General features: G+C 46.4%; 1 long non-coding RNA gene across 1 annotated transcript in view; it reads left to right on the top strand.

Annotated features, from left to right (window-relative positions):
• LOC109322248 overlaps positions 1 to 9,628 on the top strand; it is a 20,253-nt gene extending 10,625 nt beyond the window's left edge. The window contains exon 3 of the long non-coding RNA XR_002104339.1: positions 9,479 to 9,628. This is a non-coding gene — a long non-coding RNA (uncharacterized LOC109322248). The remainder of the gene's footprint in view (positions 1 to 9,478) is intronic.
• Positions 9,629 to 12,438: the final 2,810 nt, after the last annotated feature.

The raw sequence follows: 12,438 nt of genomic DNA, 5'->3' as shown, positions 1-12,438 counted from the left end.
TGGGGCTACAATCCCCACTCAGCGAGCGCCCTCCTGGCACTCCTTATACTGTGCCCGCTGTGGCACTGTGCCCCTGCTGGGCACCAGGAACCCCCAAGCTCCTGGGGAGCTCCCATGAGGCCTCCTCTCTCCCCTACAGCCTCACCCAGTGGAAGATAATACAGTACAGGTCAGTTAGTTCTTGTCAGCATCAAATTCACAACCAATATTTTATGCAATAAACAGGAGTTGGGTGCCTTCTTCAGGATCTGGCAATTGTAGGGTCTTAATGAAGAACTAGAGACTGACTAAGACTAAAGAAGAATTCAGAATTTATGAATTTTGGTTGCCCTGGAGACAGGACAACAGTATATGAACTTGCTACACACATTCTGAGTGTTTTCATCACAAATATCTGCAGCTTTCTCCTGCTGTGGACATGAATTTCAGAAGTCTAGAATTTTTTTGCAAATTAATAGTGGAGATCAAGATAGACATCCTGAAAAAGCCATTAGTAACAATGGTTTGTGGAACTGAGATGCAGCTAATCAAGATATGTATATGTCTGTGATCTATTGTTTTACTGTTCACTATTAATGATCCCTAATGTGGTTAATGGTAGAGGTTTAAGTCTCATTCTGTATAGTTGTTTCTGTACCAATGTAACTTCCAGGCTGGTTAACACAGACTGAATGTACTTGATCTTGGAAGTTAAGCAGTCCTGATCCTGGCTAGCACTTAGATGTGAGGTCCACTAATGCCTCAAGCAGAAAGAAATCATGGGTGTACAGATGTTCAAACTTTTTCTCCCAGAGTAAAAATGGCTACTCCAAGAAAAAAATAACCTGGGACCAACTGGAGTTTCTCCTGGGAGAGAAAATGTCTGTACATGGCTTCTCTTATTAGAGAACACAGTCCTTCAGCATCCCCTGCCTTTTCCCCCCATACCAATGCAAGTACATTTATACTTCACTTATACTGACATAACTGCATCCAACTAGCATGAAAGTATAAACCAAGCATATTTTTAAGGGCTTTTGGACCCCCAATGCACAAAAGGTCTGAGCCCACTGAAGTCAGTGGGAGCTGCCTTCTCTTGGTTTCAGTGGGCTGAGGATTGAGACCTAAAACCTTGAATTCCTGTGGCATAAATTTACTGAACACCCTTTCTTGCTATAGTGCCACCCCCGCTTTTTTAAGGCAGCCCCAAACCTTCTAGAAGTTGCTTATGTTTCCTATGAAACCCTAAAACACTGACATCTGCTCCTTTTCCAATGCTGAAACCAATGGACTTTCATAAGAGCTACTGTAGGCCGCAGGCTCTTGGAGTGCCTGTGCACAAGCAGCAAGGGTGCTCTGATGTGGTATGGTTACAGTGCATCAGAGCAGACTTGATTAATTGAGTCTGCTGGAGCATGGTAATTACCACGCTCCAGGAGCCTCTAGCATCTTGTGTATCAGTATCCCTACACTTAAAAATGGTGGTGGGGGTGCTTTAACTAAGTTCATTGGACAAGCTTTAGATAAAGTACCTCTGCCACCATTTTTAAGCACAGGGATGCAGATACACAAGACAGCGCAGGTGCTTTAATTAGAATGGCTCTTGGAGCCCCTGTAATTACAGTATCCCCCCCCCCCAGAGCACATGTATAAATGCCCATGGTCTTGCCTCAGGGTCAGCCATCATGGATTCTAGTTGTAGTGCCAAATGCTTTGTCCATGCCCTGAGTGAAGTTTGGTTGGAGCAGCAATGTCTATCGGTGAATGTACTGCAGATGTTGCCAATCAAAACCTAGCAATAACAAGGCAATGCTGTTGCCATCATAGTATTAAATAGCCTTGTATGCTGGGCTGCTCCATGCCACCCCCTCATACCTACCCAGTCTGGAATTTTTGTGTAATTTTGTCATGTTTTCCATCTTCTCTCTCTTTATTTTCATGTTCCTCCTAGTTACTTTTGCACAGGGGAGTGGCAGATTTGGGTGTTATAACCAGGCTTCTCAAGCTGAAAGCAGCAATGAAAAGTCCTGTCAAAGCTTGCAGGGACTTAATCATTTTTCCAAGCAAAGGGAGGTTCTTTAACGCTTATTGTTTATTCTAGTACCCATTGTTTCCCCATCCACACCCATTTATTTCTTCAACAACTGACTATCAAAAGCTCTTTGATAAGGCTTCATCTTTAACTTTTGTGCCAAAGACTTGCACCAGGTATTTTTACTGCTCTATGAACTGACTCCTATGGAGATATTCTGTAATTCATTCCATTGGCAACATAATGTGTTTTCTGGGTACATACTTGCTAGCTAATAAAAACTGCACAGATTTTTTTTAATAAGAATGTGCTGTAGAGCCACTGTTTGTTTTCTTCTTTTCTTTTTTTAAAGTAAAGCAAGCATGAGTTTTATAAAACCCATTTAATGCATAATAAGGTTATTTGTAATGAAGATAATTAATATGATCATAACATATACTTTGCATATACTCCATGTAATGATCTCGGTACTTTCCAGACCTTAAATAATTTCGCTTCTCGACAACTGTATTTTGGGGTAGGGGGAAGATGGTAGTTAAATGTATTGGTTCCAAGCTAAGTGCCTCAAGAGAAGGTGACACGTAACTCTTACTTCTGGATGTTGCTCTGGGGCCAGGTAATGGGGTCTTTTTCTTGGATTTAGCACTTAGTGATTTGCCTAGAAGACATAAAAGGAGTCTGTGAGAAAGCTAAAGCTGGACCTTAGATCTCTTGAATCACAACTTTGTGCTTTGACCTTGAGACTAGTCTTCCTCTCTGTGTTGAATATAAAGATGGTCTTCATGCTTTTAGCTTTTATGTTTTATTGCCTACTGCTTCTCTGATATCTGAGGAGATGAGGGATCTCGAGGGTCGTCTTAGTCCAACTCCCTCAGAGTAGGTCTCTGAGCTTGTCACACTTAACCTTGAATATCCTGGTTGTTATGATGTTGTATAGCAGGGGTGGGAAAATATGGCCTGTAAGCCAGATCCACCCCATGGAGAGATTTTGTCTGGCCTGTGGCAGGTCCCGCCTGGTCCAGGCTGTGTCTGGCCATGGTGCGTCTTGCTGCCCCCTGGGCATGCAGCTAGGCTGGGACAGCTCCACAGCTGGACTGCCTTTCTAGGCAGCCCAGGTGGTGGCAGCTCCTTCCAGCTGCTGCTGCGGCTGGCCCCCACCCTGTGATACCAGAGGGAACCAGCGCGTGCAGCCCTGACCTGGCATGCCCTGCGTCTGCTCCGGACTCACTCATCCAGGCCAAGAAGCAACAGCAGCAATGGCGCTGGGCAAAAACTGTTGCTTGGCATGGGGGAAAAGTGGCCCCACCCCCTCACCACTACTGGGCAGTTCTTACTGCAGCTGCCTGGAGCCCATGTCCCGTGTTTCTGTCACCACCGTCTCTGGGCTGCCCTGCGTCTCCATCACTGCTGCTTCTGAGCTGCACACCAGGGCAGCGGTGACAGTGCAGAACAGCCACAGGGCAGCCCAGAGGTAGCAGTGACAGAGAGGCAGGGCAGCCCAATGTGGTGCAGGCTCCAGGCGGTGGCAGCAAGAACTGCCTGGCAGTGGTGAGGGGGAGAGGCTGCTTTCCCTTCATGCCAAGCAACAGGTTCTGCCTGGTGCCACCACTGCTGCTGCTTCTCAGCCTGGACAGACGAGTCCAGAGCAGGCGCAGAGCGTGCCAGGTTGGGGCTGTGCACACTGGTCCCTGGAAAGACAGTCCAGCTGCGGAGCTGCCCCAGCCTTGTTGTGTGCCCAGGAGCAGCAGGAGACACATGGCCAGGCAGGAGGTGCCGTAGAGTGTGCAGGCTCTGAGCTGTTGCAGGGGGAGGGGAAAGGTGCTGACTGGCTCAGGGGGTGTGTGAGGCTCCCATGCACACCCCACCATACCCATAAACCCTCGCCCACAACCACACCCTCCCTCACACACAATCACACACCACACAAGCACTGCACCCACCCTCACCCTCCCGCACCCCCCCCACACTCACACCTGGGCACCTCTGAGGGGAGCCCCGCTCACTGCTACATGGGCACATCCCAGCACACACACACCCACCCACACATATACCACCAGCCACCCTCCCCTCCACACACCCCACAGCCCCCCCAAAACCCCATACCTACCCCCACACATCCACACATACCCCCAAACCCTTCCCCACACCCAACTTCCACACACATACACACACAATATACAAGACTAAGAATTAATTTTGAGCTATTATGGAATCACCTCTATATACACAGCACAAATGCACACAAATCAGGACTTAAAAAAATTAAATTAAAATATGTTATTGTGGATGTTTGATTTTTCGTATATAATTTGTTTTATTTTTCCCATTCCAAGATGGCAAACCCCCTTTCCAAAAGGAGGACTTCCAGGGGCAAGAGGAGGGATGTCCGGTGGCAAAGGTCAGGGGTTAGTGGGTGGGGACTTCCAGTCCCAAGATGGTGACCAAGGAGTGGGGCACATGTTCGAGGGGTGGGGCCACCCTTGCAGCCCTCGACAGCTCGCCAAAACTCATCAAGCATCCCTCCACCTGAAATAATTGCCCACCCCTGTTGTATAGCAATAACCAGAATATCACAGTAATGGATTTTCTGCAAGTGTTCGTAGTCCAGTTTATTTATTTGGTGCTTCTAATTCAGTTCGGTGTATCTTGAAGCACACGATCAGCAAAGACCGAAATGTTCCTAGGGCAGAATGTCTTCTCAGGAGGTGGAAATGTACAATCTCTCCTTCCAGGGCTAGCAAACAGCATAAAAACCAAAGCTTCCCCCCGCCCTGCCCCACCTTCTGCAATTCAACTGGAGGCTTGCCATATCTGACGTCTTTACAGCTCTTCAGCCTTAGCAAGGGAAGAAAGCTGCTCTCAGTTTAACGAACTTCAGCTCTGGTTTCCATGTGCTGTTTTGTTAGCACAGGGGCTGCCCCTTAACTGAGGACATTAACAGACAGCAAACTCCAATTAGGAAAAAAGAAAGAAAATAAATGGAGGCAAAATTATTCGGCTTTCACCAGATCTGCAGTGCGCTTTTTATTAAACAGATGGAACCATGTGGCCATTCGCTTGGCTGAAGCCTGGCCTCCCAAGCAGGTGGTTGTGATTCAGAGGGGCATTCTGGAAATGATGAGCAGTTTGCCCTTCTAATTCATGGCCACCCAGCTTACATTGCACATATGTTGATTACAACTTCACTTGGCTTCTGTTGTTGCAGGAACTGGAACATATTTGTCTTTCCCCTTCCCTCCCTCGCTTCCCCCTCAATAAAACAAAACAACCATAAGAAAACAAACGTTACCAGCATCCTACACTTGTTGCTTTTGGGTGGATAGAATAAACCCTAGTAGAGAACCCCATGGGCATGATTTCACTTAAGTCCTAATTGCTGCCTGCCTTTCATTGAGAGACCCTTCCTGTTATCCCTGCATTTCGAATGCATATTCAGATGGGCAGATGGTCCTTTGCTGTAATACAAGGAGACGCATCTAATGTTACAGATGGATTATTATGTTGATTTATCCACTAAAAGAAAAACTTAACTCACAATAGGGCTTTCATTTGTGCATTATTCCTTCTCAAGTTTATATTCCTCTTCAATGTTTCTGGCTCTTTGCTCTATTTAAAACAAAGTTCTTCCTCAGTAGGGCCTGTGCTTCCCCCCCAAAAATGGGAAAAAATGGTGCAAGGAACCAAACTAAAAACAAACTTAGTCTTCATTGGGACATGGTTTTACAAGATACTGAATATCTGCCATTCCCATTAATCCTGAGATTGGGACCAGGGAAGCTATGCGTGGAACAGTCTTGTATCCTACTTGTATTATGTTGTTAGCTAGGCTTGGCCGAGGCCTAGGACAAACTTGTGACACTTAACATAAAGAAACGGAATTGTTTTAAAGCCCAAGATAACTCACATGGAAAGAGATACCATCATGACTATTTCAAAGCATGAGGGAGAATGGTAGGTTTGGTTAAAAAATTGCCATTGGCAGAGCCAATGCTTCTTGTACTATTTTGTTTAATTTGCTCTTCTTGTTCTTGATAGCTGTCGTGGCCTGTTCAGTAAGGGTAGCAAAGATGCGTTCTTTAGGACCCATTCCCCTTCATCCTTAGCAAGGATGAGGAGACAGAGTGTAACAGGAAGAGTAGGAAGTCACCTAGTACACATGCAGTGCAGGTGAAGAGGCTGTTTGCTTGAGGGTTATTCTGTGGCAAACCCAAAGGATGAGTGCTAATGGGACACATGAATAGTTGCACCCCCAAAAAGTTTCAGGTTCTTTAAGATTTATGGCCCTTAAACTTGTTCAGTCCCATCAAAATTAATATCAATCGCTTGTCTGCATCTAACCTCCTCAAAACTCCCTGCATGGGACAACCCATGATGGGAGGGTGGGAATAAAAAGCTTCTTGTAGCAGCCTCTGGGAGACACATATCATCAGCTACATCGCAGGCCTGGCTGTGAGTGTCACTGTCATACCATTCACCTTTTGCAAAAGAAAAAAGTTCCATTTTTCCTTGTCAATGACCCCTCTCCCCCACTTATTAGAGCTCAATGTGCCATATTTGGGTACCGCACCATTTCACGGTGGGGTTATTTAAATGCCTGCATTTTGCTGCCCACTGTTGCTATTGGTATTGGTTTAAAATCTCTGCCGCTCATTCTGTCTCTGATCCAAGTAGAAGTGGAATGAAGGACATTCCCTGGGAGACTGAACTTGGAAAGAAATCTGGTGCAAAAGTCTATTCCATATACCTATTTATAGAGTTCCCTAACAGGCAGATTCATAGAATGTCTCTGTTATTTTAAAGCTGACCTATGCTTCAAGAGTTTTAATAGTGGAACAGCAGCAGAAAGATACAAAAATATGAGCAGAGTTGCCGTACAGCTGGAACATGTTCTGCTGATGTCTGAATCACTCGCCAGTCATTTTTGTACTCAGATTTATAGTCTTTATTACGTATGATTTAACCCTCGCACTGCCTTGGTGAGGCGTGGGGTGCTTCCTCTACTCTGCGGGTTATCTCCAAACTCTCAAATGATAAAATTGTTTCACCCATTGAATGTGAATAGCAGGTCATTAGTTGTACTCACTCCAATTTATTTAGGGCTTGACTATGCGGTGTAGGTTCCAGGGTCTGTGCGGAGCCATTATGAGACATGCATTAAAGAAGATAAAGGATTGACTACTACTATCACCATACTACTGTTAAAGGAGATCTCCAATAATTCAAGGTCAAGATTTTCACAAGTAGGAATCGGATGTCAGGCCCCTAAATCCTTGCATAGGCTCCTAAATACGCCTACAATTAAGCAAGGCACTGAAGCAAGTCCTTCAGTCCTACTGGAGCCAGTTATACAGAGATGGGAAGACTTAGGGTGTGTACAGAAGTGCTCCATGCACATTTTACAGTGTTGTAATTTAGAGCACTTCGACAGCACGATGAAGTTACAGCGCTCTTATACATGACAGAAGTGCAGAGTTGGGAGAAGGGCTGATCCTTCCTGCACTTTCCAGGCTAGGGGACAGGAGACGCTCTACAGCCTCCCGGGGCTTCACCACTGGTCAGAAATTTGACCGGAGTACAGGAATCATTTAAAGTACTGTAGTTTGCTAAAGTGCTGTAAAATACAGCACTTCAAATTGAATACCTCATTTAACAAGGATTAATTTAAAGCTCTGTACCCATTTTTAAAGTGCTGTAAATCTGTGAACTTCTTTTAAGTCATGGCAATAAAGTGCTTTAAATGGCAGAAAAAAGCAACTTCTGTACACACCCGTAAGCACTTGTTTAAAGCTAAGGGATGAACTGAACTGTAATTTAAGTACTGTTTTGAACTGGTGCTTGTGTCTTTGGCAAGTGCAAATCCAGACCCATTTCCGTTTAAGTAAATAAGATCCTTCCTTCCTTGCTTCCCTTCCTTCTTTAGATTGATATACTGCCTTTCCCAAAAAGACGCAAGGCAGCTTACAGTTATGGAAGACAAAGACTTGCGTCAATCACTGTTTTAAGTTGTTTAAGCACGTGGGGGTGGAAGGCACTATGTACCGGGGCCTGCACCAAACCAGAACTTTGCACCCCAAAATGCCCAGACTCTGCAGCTCAGTGTGGACTTGGCGGTTCAGGCATTTCTCTGTCCCGTCTGATGAGAAACAAACCACATTGTACAATGTTGACGGAGTTGCTGACTCGCAAGCCAAATTCTTTCAATTTTTTTATTTGCCATCAGGATGGCAGTGGGACATGGACTTTCCATGCATGTAGAAAGCCTTACTGCACCGAGGACAGGGCATTGGAAAGGCACGCTAAGCCCATCAAAGACAGAGTTTTCAAATCTCTTGGCTAGTTCATGAAGCAAGTGTTGTCTCTGCATAATTCACAGGTAATGTTACTCTTATGAACTACATGAGTATGTGGGTTACCAAACAGTCACAGATTCTGAACATCCCACATTTTTTCTTAATGAGAGCGGTATGTGTTTGCCTGGCTTTTGGCCCAAAGTATCCCAGATCAGTCGAAATGATTCAGCTCATCAAAAAGATGCCAATATATAAAACACAGACATCTATTTTTATTTTTCTAAAAATGATTTGCATATGTTTGGGTCCTGAAAATAATCTCATTTGTTTGCACGGATTTTTTGACACATTCCTTTAATTTTTCTTTCACGTATCTATTGCCCTCCTGCTCAATGCAGCGTTGGAAGCGTTCATTAGCAGCTCCCCCCAAGCTCCCACTCAGCCGCCACTCCCACCATTGATCTGGCTGCAGCAGCAGCTGAGGTCTCCATGCTCCCTCCACTGGCTTCCACTTCCTGCCCCTGTTTCAAGAGATGGGGTGGTATGGAGTGGCACAGTTCATGCAGGGGGGCTCCTGTGGCTGGAGGGCTGAGGGTGGGGGCGGTGGCTTCTGTGAATTGTAGTACCACCAGGGTGCACCCATGTGGCATCTGCCTTGCAGGGTTACAGCTTGCACTGGTGTGGGCCACAGGGCATGTGGCTACCAGCCGCTTAGAAATTGGGCAGCCCTGTCTGAGGCATTAACAGAAGTCCGGCTTGTGAGTTGCACTGTGTGACACCCAGGTTTAGATTTTTATCTTGACCTGTCTAAACCAGTCCTTATATGACTTTTATCATAATAAGTATCTCAAAATCACTAGTGGATTTTTGTCCTTAAAATACTATGAAACTCTTGTCTCTTGCCTCCCGAGAGTCCATCGAGCAGCTTATCTTGTTAGATAGCTTATGACACTGATCACTGACCACACTGTAGTCATCCCATCACGCTTGCATGTGTGTGAAACTTGGACGACATATCAAAAACACCTGAGAGCCTTGGAAGTTTACCATCAAAAATGTCTTCGGAAAATCCCCCACATCAACTGAAAGGACAGAAGAACAGCTGGCAGCATTCTGGCTCAAGCAAACACCGCCAGCATTGAGGCCATGTTTATACAGCACCGGCTCTCTCGGACAGGATGTCACAAGGATGCCTGACAACCAGCTGCCAAAACAGGTCCTATACTCCCAGCTTGCCAATGATCACCACTCTAGAAGTGGGCAAAAGAAGAGATTCAAGGATACCTTGAAAGCCAATCTGAAGAAATGCAATATTAACGTCAGTACCTGGAAGACTCGAACGCTGAATCGTCCCCAATGGAGCCATGATGTACAATAGGGCACTGAGCATTTTTCAAGCAAACTTGCCTCACTGTGGAGCTGGATAGTTGAGAGAGACAAAGGGAAAGAGCTGTGACCTGACATCACCTGGATCTACTTCTCCTTCCCAGAACTATTTGTCTGGTCTATACAGTTGAATATGCAGAGCTCAGACCAGCCTCCTCAGTTATCTGCAGACTCACCAGTGACGTCCCTATTTACTGGACTGTCGTCCTTGTATTGAGGGCCTGCCAGTGACAATGATGACAACGCTGGGTCGCCCTGATTGAGTGACTTGCTTGGTACGTAACTGATTGGGACATGGGGTGGGCATTCAGCTAGCTGAAATGCAGCGCAGAGCAGACTGCATCATGCTTGTGGCTCTGGGGCAACAATTATAGTAATGGCTTGTAACGCGCTGGCTCCCTTGACTGAAGGATTTTCTCTGCCAATCAGGTTAGCACTAAGCATTCCTCCCTGTAGATCTGTTGAATCTTCATTTGTCACTATGGGTGCTCACAGTAGCAGCAGATAAGTTCTTTTATTACCTTCTGCTTGGCAAGAAGGCTGTGCTCTTCCCTTGAGGGTGCCAACATCTTTATCTTGATCTATGCCTTTTTTTTTTTACCAGGCTTGCTGCAATGTGCTCTGCCCCTGAAAACCATGCAGAAATTTCAGGGAGGGCAGAATGGGGCTACCCAATCATTAAGCAGTGTATTCACTGCACAGAAACTCGCTGACTTGCACTAGCCTTTGCTTGGTTTTTTGGTAGAACTGGAAGTGGCAATTTGGGATTGCGTGGTCAGAAAGGTTTGGGACCTGAGAATCCTAGGGAACACCTCTCAGTAAGACATCTCAGCAGCTGCAATCAGCTGAAGCCCTTGAGAAGAAAGCCCTGTGGTTAAATGGCAGGGTGTTTTCAAGACAGGAGCCTCAGCTCTGGAACCTCCTCCTTTTCTCTGGCCCCAGTGCATTCCAGTGGTGAAATCCTGTCCTGCAAAATCCCCTGGCAGACTTCCCATTGCCTTTAACAAGGCCAGGTTTTCATGCCAGATACGCTGACTCTTCATTTTACCAGGCTTTTGCTGATAGGCTGCAATGTGTGAAAAAGGGATGGGAGCAGGAAGGGGAGATGTTGCTGCTGATGTTTGGCACTTCAGGAGTTACGGGTCATTCCGTGTTCTTTATTAGCATTTGGGGTGGGGGGGGGTCCCCGAGGGGTATTTTGATTTTTAACTGACTAATAACAGGTGTCTCAGGCATGATCAGCTGCTCAATACAGTCAGTGGAAGGACTCTCATGGATTTCAAAGAGGCATTCAGTGAAGCCACTGGAGCTCTGGATGGGCACTGTTCATCTGCCAGAATACAAAACTGCAATAAACTAAGGAATGTCACATGATGAAGGCCTGCAGTTCTAGTCTTAAGGCAAGAAATAACTTCTACATGTCTCTGTGTTTTAGTTTCTAGCTGGTGCAAAATATCTTCATGCAACAGTTAGCCCAGCTGTAAAATAGGGGAGTTGTTATTTACCTATATCCCAGGGGTGCATATGAGTCATTAATTAATATTTGCAAAGCACTCGGAGGACTGTGGATGAAAGTCATTTTGCAGGTGCAAAGAATACTCAATAGCATCCCCTCTGCTCATCAAACAAAACCCGAGTTGCAATCTGGGCAATCTCATCCACCACACATATGCGTACATGTGCGTGTGCACACGCATGCATGCACGCACGCAGGCACACACATTTAACAAAAAAAATACCTTTTAAAAGGTCAAATTTAAACTGATGGAAGTAAATAAAGTAATTGTGAATTATTTTTACTTTGCCTAATTTCAAGCTTTTGCCTTTAGGCATTGGAATGGTTGTTGGTCGTGATACAAAGTAATGTGTTTTGTGTAGTAAGAATGAAATGGCCAACTTACAGACTTTTGGGCATCCAACTAGATGGCAAAAAGGTTCTTTTTGGTCTTAAAATCTGAGTATATGTGTAGCAGGGCACTAAGGTGCTTGCTACTTGAGAAACAGCAGTATGGGCTCAGGTGCTGGCTGCTGGGGGCAACCAGGCGGGGTTAAGGTCCCACACCTGGTGAGTCAGCTGACTGGAAGGGGCAGGTGCTGACTACTATAAAACATGGACTGGAGGCTGTGAGTGGTCTCTCAACTGGCAGCCAGAAAGAAGGAGTACTGCTTGACTCAGGAAAAGAGCTCGGCCCTGAATGTGGGAAAGGGAAAAGGCCTGGATGCACAAGCCGCTAGTTACACGGGTGAGAGATGCGGTGTGGCTTGGGAGAACGTTTAGCCAGGAGGCTTGGATTTGAGTTGTAGCCAATTGGTTTGCGTTAGGGCTTTCGTTGTTGTTGTTACACCGGAGGACCGGGTGAGGCTATTAGGGGTTGGAGGAGGCCTCACAGGGGCTCACGGTAGCGTGGGGCCCCCGGTGCCAGAGAGGGCGCAACATTCAGGGGTGCACCAGTCCCAGAGCAAGGGGGGCAGCGAGGAGCCCCAGAGCGGGCGGCGCGAGAAGCCCCAGAGCAAGGGGGACAGAGATTGACGAGTGCCAGGGAGCGCAGTTGCGAGGCAAGCCAGAGGCGCTGGTGGGGCGCAGGAGAGTGAAATCGACCAAACGACGTCTGGTATGTCTGCGAGGCTTGGGGCGTGGTACAGGGGTGGTTGGAGCCCCGCGTAGCCCATAAGGCTGGGGTGCCCGGAACCCCATTATAGACCCGAGCCACAGGGGGAGCCAGCAGAACCGCAGCCAAGGGAACAGAGGGC

This window comes from Crocodylus porosus, unplaced genomic scaffold, assembly GCF_001723895.1.
Source record: "Crocodylus porosus isolate Cpor-Errol unplaced genomic scaffold, CroPor_comp1, whole genome shotgun sequence".
In the NCBI taxonomy this organism is placed as follows: domain Eukaryota; kingdom Metazoa; phylum Chordata; order Crocodylia; family Crocodylidae; genus Crocodylus; species Crocodylus porosus.
The sequence above is the reverse complement of the archived record's forward strand: the minus strand, read 5'-3'. Positions and strand labels throughout refer to the sequence as shown.